The sequence below is a fragment of the Euprymna scolopes genome, chromosome 24 (assembly GCF_053919585.1).
Source record: "Euprymna scolopes isolate OS-2025 chromosome 24, ASM5391958v1, whole genome shotgun sequence".
Lineage (NCBI taxonomy): Eukaryota > Metazoa > Mollusca > Cephalopoda > Sepiida > Sepiolidae > Euprymna > Euprymna scolopes.
The window spans coordinates 1,317,181-1,333,515 of record NC_136505.1 but is presented as its reverse complement, the minus strand read 5'-3'; the positions used below and the strand labels follow the sequence as shown (position 1 = coordinate 1,333,515).

Genomic DNA, 16,335 nt, shown 5'->3' with positions numbered 1-16,335 from the left:
GAAATTGCAGTTTCCTTCGATGTGAACACCTTGAAGATTGCAAATAAAGGGGACATACTTATCTTCCCTTTCGTCACTTAAATGGCTTCTAACATATGTAATTTATAGCAATAAACTTCTTTTTTTTTTAATAAAAACACAAGAGCAGTTGTTCTATTCAAGGAATTTTCATAATTTTTGGATAGATTTTGTAATTTTCAAAATGACAGTTAAGTAAGTACTGTCGGTTTTGCTCAAAACCACATATTTAACAATTCGATCTGTCGAGTCCATTTTAACAAGCACCAAAATGCCTTTTAGCGGTTCATTTTTTTTAACAATAAAATTTGTTGGCAATTTTTCGTTTTAGATACGTAAAATCAAAAATTTTTCAAAATAAAAACTGACTTTATTTGACTCAGATAAAGCGGTAAAATGAATAAGAAATGTTTATATTAAAGTTCTAATGTATTATAAAGTTCAAATAGTTTTTAAAAAATCCCTCCCTATAATAAGATTGACTTTCTAAATAATAACATTCGTAAATCTTTTAAAATCGGAGAGTGAAATAGATTAAATAGATACGATGGTTGATTGTACAGAAACTGTTGCCAAGGTCGCTGGAACGATGGTGGGATCCTTCTACCGCTCCAGAAGATATCTCACTACTGATGCAATTCTCTATCTATATAAAAGCCAAGTACGTCCAAGGATGGAATACTGCTGGCAGAGTACAAAATAGACTTCGTTGCTTAGTGGGGGATGCCCTTTTCTCTACCCTGCAACCTCTCTCCCACAGAAGAGACATTGCGAGCCTATCCTTGTTTTATCGTTATTTCCATGGCAGGTGCTCGTCTGAACTCCAATCTCTGGTCCCCCCTCGCCAATCTTTCACGAAAAAACACCCGTCTAGCTGAATCCACTGTGAAAAATTTCCCCCACTCTTTATCTGTGCCTAAATCAAAACGTGGATTCCATGAACACAGCTTCTTTCTTAGAACTGCACGCCTGTGAAACTCTGTTCCGTCTGCCTGCTTCCCACCTGACTACAACCTGGATGTCTTCAAGTCCAACGTTAACAAATTCCTAATGAACTGCCCCCTTAAGTAAACACTTCATCAAATCTCCACACTAACGTAATGTACTTGCAATAACCCTTATTCCTGAGTGACTTCCGGGCCTTGATAAGTGGTGACCACCGTGTAAAAAAAAAAAAAACCAGGGTACTTGTACAGTTTAATCAAGACATTAAAAAATGAAAATATCGAGAGAAAAAAAAGTTATATTGCACATATTCGTTTTGGACTGAAGTTCTCAAAAAAATTTTTCAATTCATTTGATCGATTAGTTTTTTGTTTTTTTTGGGGGGTGGGGGTTACAGCGTGCTCAAGGTAGCCATGTTTCGATTTTTCGAACACATCACAGGGAGATAACTAGGCCTGAAGCGACAACCCCCTCCCCATGTTAAATAATAGCTTTTCTTCCTAAAAATCGAAACATGTCTACCTTTTGATCGGTATCATAACAAATTGATTTTTCGCTGTAAAAAAAAAAAAAAAAAAAACCCACTTGATCAAATTAAGTGAATTTTTTTTTTTTGAGAACTTCATTCCATAACGGGTACGTACAATATAACCTTTTGTTTTCGATATTTTCATTTTTAATGCCTTTATTAAACTGTACAAGTACCGAAACGAGTAATTAACATGATATTCAAACTATACAGAATCTGGTTTTGTGTTACTATACACATAGATTCGAAAAAATGGTCAAAAATCAAATATATAACAAATAGATGTTATCAAAGGCAAGACAAGTTACTCTTCTACCTATATGCAAAAGTTTTTAGTGGTTTTACTCGCTTTAAAACGTGTTAAAAAATCATACAGTGTTTATCGATATAGTTGAAAAAATGGTGACGAGTAGTTGAACACGGTAAGTTTGGGAAAACGAGTTAAAACTAGAAAATTATACAAAATACTGTTAGAAACTCACTCAATATATGTTACTATGACACTGGTTGTCATTGATGGACGTTCATCCAAGCAGCATAACATTAATGTGGGAGTGTCTCAGGAGTCGATCCTTGGACCACTATTTTTCCTGATATTTATTAATGACCTCCCCAATAATATTGTGTCTGAGATGGGTATATGTGCTGATGATACCACACTCTATGACATGCATGAGGAAAGAACAGATGTACACAAATTTAAGACAATGGCTGGATTCTTAGAAAATGACCTCCAGGCCGTAGTTGAATGGGAACATAAACATATGGTAACATTTTATGCTAGTAAAACTAAGCTGCTCTCCTTTAACAATTTCAATATGCCTCTCCAACCACCGATCAATCCATGTCAAATAAAAATAACTCTTTACCTGAGAATTCTTCCTTCCAACTCCTCAGCTTAACATTCAAAGGAAATATGAACTGGAACAAATACATTGAAGACATTGCAAAGGCTGCTGCAAGGAAGTGAGCACCCTCTATTGTGCTAGAAGACTACTTACACCTGAGAGTATCTTGTACCTCTATAAGGCCATCATTCGCCAATGTATGGAGTATTGTTACCACAACTGGGCTGGTGCATCTACTACTAGTCTCTCCCTCTTGGATAGGGTCCAAAAAAAGAGTCTTCAATCTAATAGGTCCCAATTTGTCAACAGCTCCAACCCCTGTGTCATTGCCAAAATGCTGCATCCCTGTGCCTGTTTTACAAGTATTTTAATGGAATGTACTCTGATGAACTCATTGCATTTGTGTCCCCTCGACATACATATCCCCGACAAACCCACTTAGCAACAAAATCACACCCCTTCACTGTTGAGGTTCCCAAATGCCAGAAAGTTTTCTACTCAAATAGTTTCTTCTCTCGAACAGCTAGACTTTGGAATTCACTTCCTGCTACCTACTTCCCTGACTGTACTGATATGCAGAAGTTTAAATGTAATGTAAACCAACATCTTGTTAATCTTTCCTAGGCATAGTCCCAATTAGTAGTCCCTTATGTCTAAGTGACGATCTGCCTTGTTAGGGGTGAACGTGAGTAAAAGCAAAAAAAAGAAAAACCTGTATGATGAACTTGTGATGGAAATTTAATATTGATCACCCATGTTTTGTTTTTCCTTTTATCTTCATTTATCATAATCAATTTCTGCGATGACTCACAAAAATGTACAACATTCATTTCATTATTCAACAAACGTTTTCATTAAATATAACAGCTAAAACATTACTTTTGCTACAGTTTCATTGAGACAAACGACGAATGAACTTATACTTTATTTACCTAGGATCGTTTTTTAATTAAAAGCCATGTTTAATTTCAGAAGCATTTCCGATGGGTAGCCAATCTGTATAAGTCCTCGAGATGAAAAAAGTTTTCAGTGGGTTGCTAATCTGTATAAGTCCTGGAGATGATAAAGAGTTTTTGGTGGGTAGCTAATCTATATAAGTCTTGAACTTTTTTTTTTTGACAAAGAGCAAAGATCTTTCTTGTGTGGATATGAAGAATTATGTGTGGAAATTCTAAAAGATCCAATATTTTTATGGAGCAATTCCGGTTTTGGATTGGTTGTTCGCAGAACACAGCTCCATTTGATTGGTTAATTCCTATCACTAGTGTCTATAAGTAGAACCTTCCAATTTTTTAAAATCATACTCTCTTTTATATCAAAAATATTTGTAACAAAGCACATACGAGCGCGTATGAAAATATCAGCAGCAGCTGAAGGATGGATGACAAGCGATTTTATTAGCAGCAGGAGCAGCGTTTGAACACATATGCAAATTGGCAAGTGCATCTAAAGAAAAAGACAAAAAAGGACACCACGTGGTCGGGGAGGAATAAAGTTGACGCTAAAGGAGATGGATGTATAAAATGAAGGTTAGAATGGGCTGACTGTGGCCAGTGTACAGTCGGAAGAAAGAGAAATGTTTGCCAGATGAAATGGAGATGTAGCAGCAAGTGACATTTAAGCTGACAATTAGACGGGGAGAAAGAAAAATGGTAACAAACGTATTATGTTCAAAAAAAGAAAAAAGCTGACCCGGATTTTTATTTATTTCCAGTTTTATTTTTATGAATTACTAAAGTAAATTGTAACGCCACGAAACATTACATAAAGGGATGTGAAAAAGAGAAAGTTCTGCATTCTACATGCGATAAAGCGTAATGCCACGTAACGTTACCATATTACAACAGTTGTCTTCAACAGTTGTCTTTTATTCATTTTTATTTTCATCTAAAAAAACATGAATTTATTCTTTTTCGTTCACTACAATGATTACAAAAATAAGATTTTTTTTTCACCTATTCAACAAACTGTTTATTTTAAATTGTTAAAAAATTACTTTTTTCGTCATAAACAAGATGTGTTGCCGCTTGGAGGTGTGGGACTACTAATTGGGATCATGTCTGTGAGGAGTTGAGTTGCGAGATGTTTGTTCATATTACATTTAACCTTCTGCATGTTAGTACAGTCAGGGAAGCAAGAAATAGGGGAGGGAATTTTCAAGTCTAAGAGTCCGTGCAAAGAAAATATTAGAATAAAAGGCTTTCCAGTATCTAGAGACCTTGTTGTGGTTTCCACCCAAAAAAATGCTCATCAAAAAGGATCCCCATTCAAAACGTAAAAACCACAGCCCTTTCAACAAGTACTTCAACACGAAAAATTATCCTGCAGAAGTCTGAATAGCACAATTCCTACTAGAATAATATCTACAACTTTCCCAGCTTTATTTTGATATGACACATGTATATAAACCCCAAACAGATGACTCCCTACAGCACTTTAAAGACACAAAAACAAACACAAACCAAGAATGAAAAACGATGACTAATGCTGCAAAGCCTCAGTGTCTACAACTACGTCTGCCGGACGAGTATAAATACAGCGTTTTTTTTTCAACAAGCGGTCAGTCGCAGCTAGATCGCCACATGGTGAGGTTGGGCTGTCAGTGACCTGACTCAACTTAGGAGCAGCAGCAGTCATGTCCACGCGGAACCGTTTTGATTACCTCCCCGACAACAGCCGAATCCAGTAGCAGCTCCATCGACCACTCGCCGTCCACGCGCACGATTTTCAGCAGTCTAGCTTCTCAAGCCAGCATGCGTTTCCTGTAGTCACTAGCGACGACCTCATAGCCTGCCAGTTCAAATACCAGCTGAATTCCAACCCTCGGACTAAGACCTTCTACCACCAATTAGTTTCTTTACGAAAATAAACCTGAACGGATTTATATTCGTTCACGACGGATACCCATTGCATTTGTCATCTCTTCTTTGCCATTGTCGTTTTTCGTATTTTTCTTGCCGGTGTTGTCTTTTAGTTGAAGGGTCGATTGTCACCGACATTCGGCCCCGCAACAACAACAATGAAAGGGTGAGATTTGTTGTTTGCCGGGTTAGTCAAGAGTATGTACGTCGAGCACAAATGCTATGAATTCATCAGAGCACATTCCATTAAAATACTTGTAAAACAGACCCAGGGATGCAACATTATGGTGATGGGACAAGGCTTGACCGATAGTGTAGGACTTATTAGTTTGGAGATTTTTTTAGCTCCTGTCTAAAACGGAGAGACTAGTGGTAAATGCACCAGCCCAGATATGACCACAATACTCCATGAATTAGTAACTGGTGGCTTTAAAGAGATAGAGGATATTCTCTGGTGCAATTAATTTTCTAGAGAGAGCCTACCTTCTTTACAGCAGCCTTGGCAATGTCCTCAATATATTTATTCCAATTCATGTTGCTTGTGAATGTTAAGCCGAGGAGTTTGAACGATGATCTCTCATGTAGGGTGTTATTAGCCATGGTAATTGGTGGTTAAGAAGGTTTCTTGTAAATGTTAAAGAAAAGAATCTGAGTTTTAGTAGCATTAAATGTTAACATCCATTTACGGCCTCGTTCCACTACTTTGGAATATCTGTCATTGTTTTGGATAGATGGTGTACATTTGTTTTTCCCTCATGTCTATTATAGACAGCGTGTCATCAGCAAATATCTCAAATACAATTTCATCAGAGAGGTCCTTTATGAATGTCAGAAATAAAAAAGGTTCAAGGATCGACCCCTGGGGTACCCCTGCATCAATATCATGTTGTTTGGGTGTACATTCATTGAGGGCAACTTGGACTTTTCTTTTGGCTAAGAAGGCTATGATTTTAATTATGCCACAGTTTAACTTTTGACAAATTGGGAATTAGCATATACTTTATTCGTCATAGATGTTATATTCCGAATGAACTAGGGGCCTTTAAATCGCAAGAAATGAACAGAAACAAAAAGCAGGGACAACATCAATGAAAGACAAAAATAAGAATAATAGAAGCACCGAACATGCTGACATGAGAGATAATTGCTAATAGAAACAATTCGCATTCATGGCCAACGACATAATTTATTTACGTCGCCAACAACAAGGAGTACTTGACTGTTTACATCTGAGCATTCCCAGATTTGCGTCGACTTTAGTGATCCTCATCTTTTGGCTTAGAATCATTCTGTCTCATTAACTCTATCCTTGAGAGGCTCTTGGATTTGATAAGTGGTGACCCTTCAACAGTAAAAAGGACATCTTATTAACACTCTCTACTTAATGTGAGTCTGTAATCTCCTACTCCCATCATCATCAATAAAGTAGTTTCAATAAATCACGCAAGATGTTGACAAATGTGTTCATCTCATGCTTCATTAGAAATAATAATTAATAAATTAGCAATTGTTAGAAACATAATACAAAATACAAAATATATCTCACAGGGTGGCTGAGTGTGTTGTGGTGTGAAACTGGGTGTTCTCACTTTGAATTTTCTCTGCAGAACAACTGGTTAAGTTGTAAAGCCCAAAAATACTTTGCAACCAACGATGTACACTAGGACATGTTCGAAGCAAGACGGTATCAAACTCTTTATGTGAAATAACATCTGTCCTTAGTGATATTGATATCTGGGAACTCATGCATAAACACCCACTCTATCTTTGTGCCTATTAATACTGCTTGAACTACTACTACTAGTAGTAATAGTATTGCCACTACATTTCGTCATCATAGCTACTAATACTACTTGTACTATTACTATTACAACTACTTCTGAGAACTCATCAACCGCTGTTGTCAATAACACATGCATAAACACTCACTCTTTTGGCATGGCTACTAATACTACTTGAACTACTACTTGAATTAGTAGTAGTAGTAGTAGTAGTAGTAGTAGCTATGATGGTAAAATGTAGTAGTTCAACTTACACACACATACACACACACACAAACATTCAGCTTTATATTATATATATATATATATATATATATATATATATATATATATATATATATAATATAAAGCTGAACGCGTGTGTGTGTGTCTGGTCACGAATAGGCTCCTATATGGTTGACTATTATAGAAAACTGATCCCATATAATGATAGAAGATGTATCGAGACACACGAATGGGTATGTTTGATCTGGCATAATGATGATTCATTAAAATTGTGGGGTCTGCGTACACGCCTGGTCCACAAAGTATGGAAATAAAAAATTTAAAAATTAAAAAAAAACGTTTACAAGTGTTTTAGATATAGATGTACATAATAATACTTTGATAAGTATGTTTTAACTTAAATAGGGATGGTATAATAAAATCGTGGGGTCTGCGTTCACGCCTGGCCTCCATAGAATGGAAATAGGCACAAACTTTAATAAAGACTTTTCATATCTATCTGCATAAGTATACTTTGATAATTATGTTTCAGTTTGAAGAAATATGGTATAGTAAATTATGGGGTGTTCGTTTGCGCCTGACCTCCATAGAATGGAAATATGTCACAAAGTTTAACAAGGTTTTTTTAATATAGATCCACAGAAATAAATAAATAAATAATAAATAAATAGAAAATAAATAAATAATAAATAAACAATAAATAAATAAATAAAAAATAAAATATAAAAAGTAAAAAAATAAAAATTATTTAAGGGGAGAGGATGGCCGGTATCTGCAAATTCAGGAAAAAGCAAGAAAGAAAGTAAGTAAATGCATATAGTAAAATATAAGTAAATATACATACAAGATATGAAAGTGTAGGTAGATTGATATATTAAATAAATAGGAAAGTTTAAAGAATAAAGCAGGAATTGCAGATAAAAAAACCGGCCATGCAAAAAAGAAATAAAGAATTAAAATAAAGGATTATTAAATTATAAAGTATTAAGAAGTATGTAGAAAAAACGATAAAGTTAAAGAAAAAATGATATATCTATATAAAAGGTAAAAGTAATAACTATGTAATTTCAAAATTGCCAATAATTAAATTTGGACTTATGTTTACAGAAAGAGATCAGTTCATTTTTAGAATTTATTATATTGTTACTTTGAAGGGAAGTAATTATAGTTATAGCTTCGGTTGTGCAGAGGCGACATGACTTAGAGCCTGGAGTATAAGACTTAACTTTTTTTATGATAGTCCATTTGATTGAGAAGGGGGTATTGTTAGAATTAAGTTTTTTAATTAAAGTGGTTAGAGAAGTTCCTTGGTTATTATTAGAATTATGGTTGTTAAAAGAAGAAATGTGGTTTGATATTCTTTTCTTAATTAATGTTGAAATAGCGCCGATATATGTATTTTATTAAAAGCTCGAGGTCTGGTATTAATATTAATTTGCTGATTTGTATTAGTTAAATGGTTTGAATTTTGTTCATAGTGTTCAACAAATGGTCGGACAATGTCTGTATGAGGACTATTTTGGAGGGGATAATGAGTGTTGTTAGTGTTAGGATGGCTGTTAGGAGAAATATTATTATTCTCATTATTATTATTATTATTATTATTATTATTATTACTAGTTGTATGATTGTAGATGGAGGGGCTGCTCGAGTGGTGTATTGGATTAGTAACTATATCAGATGGAGGATGGGACGAAGGATAACTTGAAGACGAAATATTAGTGTCTGTTATGGGAGGATTGCGTGGGAGCTCAGTAATTATGCAAGAATATATAACATCGTTATGGATGCAATCATTATTGAGTGGGCAAAGATGTTTGTTATTACAATTACAGTTAGTTTTGGGTTTAATTGGGAAAGGGATTTTTTGGGGCTGATTTAATTTTTTTTTATTAGATGTTAAGATTCTTTGTGCAAAATTAGGCATCGTTGAATAAGAAATCCTGCTTGAATTTTTATTGAAAATAGAACTATATCTGTGTGGGTATTTGAAAGAGTTTTGTACAACGTTGAAGAATTCCTTAGGTATATTAGTTTTGACATTTAGGCTAAATGGAGGATTAAACCAAATATTTTTCTTTCTCCTAATGCGACTGGGTGGGTTAGAGGTATTGCGATTAGTATTTTGGTTTGGATTATATATGTAGACTGGTTCATTATTATTGATAGCGGCAGATCTTGTTATTTGAACTGGTTTCTTACGAGTCATATTGTGCGTGATTACAGATTTAAGGCGGCCAGCAGGAGGAGCATAATTGTTGCATTTACTCTTTTCCTTGTGTCCTGAGTTCCATAAGGCATTATTGAAGAAAGTAGCATTTTGATTAAAAGTTTTTTTATCAGCAGAAAGAGCAGAAATTCTTCTAGAGACGGATGGTACTATAGATTTTATAATTGAGTTGGGATTGTTAGAAGATTTATGGACGTATAAAAGCGTAAGATTAGGTTTATGATAGAGACTATGAGTTTCGGTGTTAAGATTAAGTGTAACATCTAGAAAATTTGAAGCTTTTTTGTTTGGTTCGATAATTATAGAAAGGCCAAAGTTATTGAAGAAGTTATGTAATTTTTTAATTGTTTTGTTGTACTCTCTTGGTCTTTTATTTTATTTTATTATATATATATATATATATATATATATATATATATATATATATATATATATATATATGTTTTGATGACTGGCTTGTTCTGTGGAAAGCAACTAATTATTAAGTTGCCTGACGAGGACCTCTGGTTTTAACCAACCATTTGTCCGAAACATTAGCATGTTCACTGTCGCGACCATGTAGATATATATATCTTGCTCTTCTTTGTTCTTCCTTTATTGACCACTTTTAATAACCTCATTAAATTCATTAGTTATCACTCTTGAATACCCATAACCTGATATATATATATATATATATATATATATATATATATATATAGTAATTTATAAAATATATATGGCGATTAAGCTACACTGAATATTCGGCGTTTCATCCACTATAGGATTCGTCAGGCTTATGCGTGAATTCTGAGGTTGTTTCTCGTTTTTATATATGTTGAGGATTTTAGTTAGCCAATCAGCTTTCTAGTATCCACCGCGCCCCTTCCTATCAGCTAATGGGCATGCATTTTATCGAACAAAGGATCTGTTTTAGAACTAGGTTAGTGGTTTAAAGCAGACGATTTTCCTCCTTTCTTTCTTTCTTTTTTTTATATATATATATATAAATATACATATGTGTACACACATACATGCACACATACATACATAAATATATATATATATACATATATGTGTGATCGTTTATGTATATTCATGTTTATTTAATTTATTTATTTGTTTGTTTTCTGTTGTTTTTGTTAGTTTTAAAGCTATTTTGTATCGCTATCTTAGAGTAAGTTTTATTTTGTGAACACAGTTGTTTGCTATTTCTCGTCTACAATTTAATAGATTTTGGGGTTCTTTAAAGTACAGGATAGCAAATTTTTCATGAAGGCATAATTTACATGGGTAGTCTAAATGTCTGCACATGGTAGCTTATCTTATTATTTTCCATTCGACTACCGGCGAATGTCCGCTTTCTTTGAGTTCCCAGTATTTATTCGCTAGTGTTGTTTTTATACGGTGTTTTTTTATTTTTGAATGTACTTTTGTGGTCATAGTATCGGGTTTTGAAATCTAAGGAAGTCGTGCCTATGTAATATTTCTTGTTATTCGTGTTTTCTTTCGCGAATATTGTTGCTTGATAAACTACGCTTTTTGTTAGACATTTATTTTGAACTGGGCAAAGTGTGCGGTGTCTACAGTTGCATTTATCTTGTTCGTTATTAGTATTTTTATTTATGGTATGGTTGTTCTTGTCCGGGGTTGGTTTGTTATTATTATTATAATTGTTGTTATTATTATTATTATTATTATTTCTGCTAGTGTTGGTTTATATATATATATATATATATATATATATATATATATATATATATATATATATATATATATATATATATATAGTTAGTTATAAAATATATATGACGATTAAGCATCCACTCTAGGATTCTTCAGGCTTATGCACCTGAAGAATCCTAGAGTGGATGAAATGCTGAATATTCAGTGTAGCTTAATCGCCATATATATTTTATAACTAACTAACTAGCTCTACCTACGTATTGAGCACTTTTGAAGTAAATACTTAAAGTTTATCCATAAATTTATACTTTCGTATATTAATTTTATATGAGTAAATGAAGTAGTTATATATATATATATATATATATATATATATATATATATATATATATATATATATACTAGCAGACTGCCCAGTCATAAAATATACGTAAAATATGCATAATTATATTTTAATTAATGCAGAATTCTTATTTTTTATAAACAAAAATATCATAGGTAATAAATGTAACTTAAAATTCCTTTGAAAAATTAAGGAAAAAAAAAGAAACGGGAAGAAGCTGAGACATGTGCATGCGAGTATTATGAGGTTTTTTTAACCATTAGCTTGACAGGATCTTAAAAGTGTTTTCAAACTTACTTATTTTTAACATAATGAATCGGTCATGTGACCCATTCATGCATGCACATTCACGAAACAGTTGATGAACAGATGAAAATCCGATGACCCCCACATAATAATTTTGCAATTTTGACCCCTTAGCAAGCCTTTTTTCCAGATGAAAACCGATTAAAAATTCATCCACATGTCTAACTATGCTATATACCAAATTTCAAGTTTGTTGATCAAAAATTCATTGAGTATATAGGTTTAGAGTTGTCCTTATAAACACACACATACACACACATTCTCACTTTATATATATATATATAGTTAGAGAGTTAGACAAACAGACTTACTTGAAAATGGAAATAATGGGTTTCTCCTATTGCTCATTTGCTTTATCAATGCTCTGATCGAGGGACGTAGTTTGATGTGATAGAATACCAAGAACTACTATGTAAAAATTATTTGCAATCATAATAAAACGCTATAACAAGATTTAATTGTTTAAACCTTGATTTTCTTTTCTTTTTTTTTTGTATCATGGACTAGAGGTGACAGAATATGTATTTGCGTCTGGGCAAAAATCTAATAAAATATTTATTATAACCTCTTTTTTATATTTATGATTTATAAATTACTGGCATGACTGACGAGAGGAACAGAGGATCAGAGTAGTCCATTAAGTAGCAGAGGCTAGGGTTAGGGTAACGCAAAGCCTTATAAATTGAAATAAATATCAGATTAGTCATTAGATATAAAGTTAAACACCACCTTCCATTTTCGTTTGCAGACTTTAAAACTTTGACCAACAAAGAATGTGAAAGGATAGTGAAAGGAGAGAGTTATCTCTTCTTTGGTGGCTTCAGCTCCTCTGCTTGCTGTTGGCTAGTTCCCAATAGGGGTAATTAGTTCCTTAAGAGACTTATAGCATCAATGCGCCATGCCAGCTGTCTGGTCAGTGTGTGGCCACATCAGTCAGTAAGGGGGCACTAATCAGTACATTATGATGACTGCTTCATATCTGTGCATTAAAAATATTTTTTAGTTGAAAACGGATATATAGCAGTTTCATAATCAAACAAAACAAGCAGATTTTAAACAAACGGAAGTGCATGAAAGTACATGCACTTTTCAACAAACACATTGATATGTTGTGTATAACGCTAAGCAAGCGTTCAACAACCACCTGTTCTAGTTGGTGTCAGTTTATAAACATGAGCTATCTGCTCATATGTAAATTATACTTAATTTGCGTATCACTACATCTCCCTATAACGGAGGGGCTTTATGCCGTAAGTACTTGTTGTACTTCTTCTCGTGCCCTCCTGAACATCTTCCTTTATCTCTCTCCTTTTTCTTGGGGATCTGGATCTGGATCTATCACGTCTTTCCCTATAATCGTAGTGTTCCTCCTGCATATTCTGATCTTCCTCTTCGTCCTTGTCCCATTCTACTTCTTTTTCTTCTACCTCGTCCCTCTCTACTTCTTCCTCCGCAATCTCATTCTGCATAAACTCTTCTGTTACGTCAATAATGGGCAGCTCTGAAGGCATTTCCTCATCCGATTGTTTTCTTTGGGATCTTATTTGATCCGCATGAGCTAGAACACTTCTCATTTTCTTTATTTAATATATTGCAGTATTATGTCCTTTCTGCATAATAAATTCTGTTGTCTCGGCTTCCATATTCCTATTTCTTTTGTACCACATCTTTTGATTTGTCGCATATGACATAGTCAAAGGGGACCTTAATTGTCTGTCCATTAAGGCAGATGGACTTTCTGGCCTACCTGCATGCGGAATTGTTTTATAACTTAGTAATAATCTTGGTAGGAAAGCATCGATTTTCTCCTTTTATGCCCTTCTTTACTGTCTAGACTTTCTGCTATGTCTTGCTTAAATGTTTTTGTTTTTTTTTACATAGGAATCACCACTTATCAAGGCCCAGAGACCACTCGAGAATAAGGGTTAAGAGTGTACAGTAGTCAATTGGACAATATAGTAATCGATAGTAATGGAAATTCGGTAAATTTGTTAACTTAAGTGGTATGGCTCATCAAGAATTTGTTTATGTTGGACTTGAAGACAATCAGATTGTAGTCAGCTGGAAAGTAGGAAAACAGAAGGCAGTTTCACAGGCATGCACTTCTAAGAAAGAAGCTTTGTTCATGGAATCTGTAGCAGAAACAAATAGAACTCTTTCCTTGTGCGTCAGTGCCTCCCCTGACTGTGCGATATGGCACATACTAACCAATCAGAGGCATAGCGCAGGGATCTTCCTTACCCCCTTAAGGAACTATAACTGCTTCCGTCCCGGGCGAGAAAAACTCTATCCTTTTTCCAGCGAGACGTCAAAGAGAGCAGACCTGTTTCCTCACACTCTCTCTCTCTCTCTCTGCCTACACAGGTATCTACAATTCCCACTTGGGATTAACTACCGGGCAAAGGCAGACGAGTTCTATCCTAGCTATATCTAAATGGCATCACGCCCTTGCTTCAATAAACCTTTTCCTTGCAAGTTTTACAAAGTCCTTTGTTCGTTTATTCAATAGCTTGTGTGGAAATATTTATTTTATTAGGGAGTTCCCGAAAAGCATTAACTCAACTCCCTAAAAATCTAGGTTTAGGTTTATATAGGTATGAAAAGAGCATTTTTTTTTTTCAAACTATATCATTTATTTGACTACCATCGGCAAGTTCGACAAAATGACTTTGAGGATTAAAGTTTGAATCAAACTTAATAAAATCAGATTCCTTGGTGATAACGTATGCTGTAGCACCACAGTCTACAAGTAGATTTTTACCGTTTGTGGTATAGTCAAAGTTGCATGTGAATAGAAATGTATGTTCTTCATCAAAGTTCTCAATGTTTTTTATAGAGTCCATTTTTGAGCTTTTAAATCGACATTGGAAACTTTTGTGGTTTAGTCGTCCACAATTATAGCAGATAATTTTATTCTTTTTCTTGGGAAAATTACTTTTGGGGAAAACATTGCGGTGAGATGCATAATTTGGGGGTGTCTGTTTTTGAGAAGCATTTTTGAACTTCATGATATTGCTGGAATTATTATTGTCCACGAGCATCCGATTCGTCTCTTTGTAACTGCACAATGCCACTTTAAATTCACTGAAATTTATGGATTTGGCTTTTTGCGTTATAACAGTTGTAAATGGTTTAAAATCGGCTGGAAGTCCCTTGAAGGTCATTGATATCAACAAGCTATCGCTTATTATTTTACCCGAGAGTTTTATGGCATTGGCAGTTGTTTCTGCCCTTATAACGTAGTCGGTAATAGTTTCATCCTCGTTACATTTTAGACACGTTAGTTTTGTATATAGTGATATAATTTTCGTTTTCTCTTTTGATAAATAATGCTCTCTTAATATGTTCAATGCTTTCCGTCCATCATCCAAGGTATCTCTTATCAGAGACAGACTTCTATCATCTAAGCATTGAATCAGTTCTACAAAAACAGTCGCGTTCTTTTCAAGAAATTCGGGATCGTTAAGATTCTCTGTCAGAGATTGTATCACTTTGTGTAGTTTCCGAATTCTTAGATACCCCAGAAGTTTTACCTGCCACAATTCGAATATAAATTCCGAACCGTCAAAGAAAAGACGATGGCTGGGCGCATAAACTTTAAGTGTTGAGACATTATGTTGAACACAGATGGCGGTGAAGAAGCAGTGCAGTTCCGATCCTGAGTGTGAAGTAATTGCCAGTAACAAAGATACCGGCGAAGAATTAAATGCACGTGCATGATGTAGACAACAGCGAACTGATTGAATCCAAAATTCGACAATTTTTATAGTAGCTTTGGAAGCTTTTCATTGGTTGGTTATTATAACTTGTGGTTATAAAAACGATCGTTGAAATCATTGGTGACATACCCCTTATTAGGAGTCAAAAACATTTAACAATTTCCATGGAAACTGCTCAATTGAAGTCCTTGGTTTCTTCTCATGAGACATTTTTTGCAAAAAAACTCATATTATATACAACAAAAAAAGACTTTTCTTTCTCCCACCATATGCTGAGTATTATACATAATTTCCACGGACAGAGCTTCTTTGCAAAGGCTTCTCAACTGTGAAACACACTAACATGGGACTGCTTCCCTGCTGATTACAACTTGGCGGTCTTCAAATTCAATGGCAACAAATTCTTGTCATAGACTGCCCTATAAGTAATCAAATACAGTTCATACCATTAATCAATGTTAGTACTCACATAGTGATCCTCATGTTTCAACATCTCACTAATCCTTATCCTCAAGCAGCTCTTGGCTTTAATAAGGTGTCATTACAATAGTAAAAAAAAAAATATTAGACATATGAATTTTTGGATGTAAATTTTCTAGGAGTATCAATTTTGGGAGAAAAAGATGTTCTTTTTATCTAATTCCTATTTAAGTCACCCAAATTATTTAGAGTGAAATGAGTTTAAGCAGGATTTTGGCACTTTTCCCAACCAACTTAGTGTGGCATAAAACCATGTTTTAACAACAACAAAACACCTGTTTAAAAAAAAAAACAGTTATTTATAGCTAATTGACTTGTATCCAAAATACATTACATTAACTTTTAAAAAAATCGTATTCATCTCAGAGTTGTTGTTCATCATCAT

At 34.2% G+C, this 16,335-nt stretch overlaps 1 protein-coding gene across 3 annotated transcripts in view; it reads right to left on the bottom strand.

The window, feature by feature from the left end:
• LOC145246565 (organic cation transporter protein-like) overlaps positions 1-16,335 on the bottom strand; it is a 97,208-nt gene that overhangs the window by 64,671 nt on the left and 16,202 nt on the right. The window contains exon 1 of one of the 3 annotated variants that reach the window (XM_080108169.1): positions 12,063-12,158. The exons of 1 other annotated variant lie outside the window; for it this stretch is intronic. The gene's annotated coding sequence lies outside the window, so the exon portion shown is untranslated. Of the gene's footprint in view, positions 1-6,747; positions 6,973-12,062; positions 12,159-16,335 lie in introns of those variants that run through there. One more of the 3 variants, XM_080108167.1, reaches the window with a different exon arrangement.